Here is a 2,639-nt window from a genome sequence, read left to right as displayed (position 1 = left end):
GTGACTCAGGCTGTGCTGTTTTATTATGCATAGTCTCCTTTTCTAGCTCTTGTCTCTAAAAGCATATGCAACTGTTTACTGGGCCATGTTCCCAAAACTGTTACAATAAAAATGGGGTCTTATCATTCTTTGACTTATTTCAGCCAAAATCCAGTCAACAGCTTTGGGAGTATGGACAAGGAGGCTGGGGAGAAGGAAAGTATAATCACTATTGACTCACCTACTTTATCTTATTACATGGGGAAAGTGTAAGACTCAGAAATCAAAATATTCTTTAAATCAAAATTCAGTCATCAACCAGAAATTTGCTCTGTGTGAATTTTAATTAAAAAAAGTCAGCATTGGGGCGCCTGGGTGGCTCAGTCGGTTAAGCGTCTGACTTCAGCTCAGGTCACGATCTCACGGTCCGTGAGTTCGAGCCCCGCGTCTGGCTCTGGGCTGAGGGCTCAGAGCCTGGAGCCTGTTTCCGATTCTGTGTCTCCCTCTCTCTCTGCCCCTCCCCCATTCATGCTCTGTCTCTCTCTGTCCCCAAAATAAATAAACATTAAAAAATAAATAAATAAATAAATAAATAAATAAATAAATAAAAAAGTCAGCATTAACTCATAATTTACAATCCTTGCAAATTTTACTTCTTCCACCAGGCTTAAAGTTTACCCCATTTTTTTCTGTCATCCCCTCTGCCTACATGCATACACCTTCTTTGAGCTAATAATTACAAATTTACCTCAAGAAATATCTTACATTCTGTATGTATCAACACCAACCTTGGAAGGTCACCTTATTTTAGTTCAAGGTAAAAGATAAACATAGGGTTCTTCACCCTTGGGTGCTGGATCTCCTGCCCAGGGCACAGGTGAGCACGCCCAGCATGCCCTTGGTCTCCTGGATCCATTCTTCCTACCTCTGCGCCCAAAATGTTCCCTCCTGTCCAGTATAAAAGCCCAGTGGTTTGCTTTAGCTCCATTCCAGTTCTGCTTCCCTTTCTATACAATATATCATCCTTAGCACACAGGAAAAACAATCAATCACACAAATGCAGGATTTTCTTTAGAGAGAGTCCCTGAGATAAGAAATACAGTGAATGAATTTTCCCCTGTTAGTAATTTGTTTCTGTTGCTGTCTAATAAGCTTTTTTCCCCTTTGTATTTTTTTATGTGCATGTGTTTTGTTTTTTGTGTTTTGTTTTGTTTTGTTTTTTGAGAGAGAGAGAGCGCGCACGTACACAAGTGGGGAAGGGGCAAAGAGAGAGGAAGACACAGAATCCCAAGCAGGCTCCAGGCTCTGAGCTGTCAGCATAGAACCTGACGCGGGGCTTGAACTCATGAGCTGTGAGATCATGACCTGAGCCGAAGTCAGATGCTTAACCAACAGACCCAGCGAGGTGCCCCCTCTTTCAATAAATCTTTTACCTCTGCATGATTTTGGTCATTTGGAAATTATTGGTTCACTGAATTATATCGTCTATCCAAATGTTGACACATTTCATTTTATAATTTTTAATGTTTTTTTTTTTTTTTTTGAGAGAGACAGAGACAGGAGCGACAGCGACGCAAGATGGCAGCCACCACGGGCTCGGGAGTAAAAGTCCCTCGCAACTTTCGACTGTTGGAAGAACTGGAAGAAGGCCAGAAAGGAGTAGGAGATGGCACAGTTAGCTGGGGTCTAGAAGATGACAAAGACTGACACTTACAAGATGGACAGGGATGATAATTGGGCCTCCGAGAACAATTTATGAAAACCAAATATACAGCCTTAAAATAGAATGTGGACCTAAATACCCAGAAGCACCCCCCCTTTGTAAGATTTGTAACAAAAATTAATATTAATGGAGTGGTGGACCCAAGAGCCATATCAGTGCTAGCAAAATGGCAGAATTCACATAGCATCAAAGTCGTCCTGCAAGAGCTCCGGCACCTAATGATGTCTAAAGAAAACATGAAACTCCCTCAGCCGCCCGAAGGACAGTGTTACAGCAATTAATCAAAAAGAAAAACCACAGGCCCTCCCCCTCCCCCCCCCATTCGATTTAAGCAGTCTTCATTTTCCACAGTAGTAAGTTTTCTAGATATGTCTTGTAGACCTCAAAGTACTGGAAAGGAAGCTCCCATTCAAAGGCAATTTATCTTAAGATACTGGAAACGATACTAATTTTTTTGTCCATCTAAAATATATAAGTTGTGCTATAACAAATCATCCTGTCAAGTGTAACCACTGTCCACATAGTTGAACTTCGGGGATCAAGATAGTGTATTTAAATTGATTCCCATCATAACTGGTGGGGCACATCTAACTCAACTGTGAAAAGACACATCACACAATCACCTTGCTGCTGATTACATGGCCTGGGGTCTCTGCCTTCTCCCCTTCTCCTCCCCCTGCCTCCCTGCCTGCCTCCCTCCCTCTCTCCTTCCCTCCCTGCAACAGCCCTTCAGCTTGGGTTGGCTTGCTAGAGTAGGTGTGAAGGTTTCAGGTCACAGCCTGTGGGACTACTGCTGGGTGTGTGTGGGTGCTCCAGCTGCACCCCTGCTTTTTTTAAGTCTTAAATGATGCCCCCCACCACACCCCCCCAAGCCATTGTCCCTTTTTAACTTTCCACCACCACCCTTGGCCGAAGCATAGATTGTAACCCCCTCTGC

The 2,639-nt window shown here is 43.2% G+C and overlaps 1 pseudogene; it reads left to right on the top strand.

Moving 5' to 3' along the window:
- Nucleotides 1-1,557: 1,557 nt before the first annotated feature.
- LOC124525741 (ubiquitin-conjugating enzyme E2 variant 1-like) lies at nt 1,558-2,002 on the top strand (annotated as a pseudogene).
- The last annotated feature ends 637 nt before the right edge of the window (nt 2,003-2,639 follow it).

This window comes from Lynx rufus, unplaced genomic scaffold (assembly GCF_022079265.1).
Source record: "Lynx rufus isolate CCGP_SWC_20201006 ecotype Redwood Valley unplaced genomic scaffold, mLynRuf1.p SCAF_10, whole genome shotgun sequence".
NCBI lineage: Eukaryota > Metazoa > Chordata > Mammalia > Carnivora > Felidae > Lynx > Lynx rufus.
This window is presented reverse-complemented; position numbering and strand designations above follow the sequence as displayed.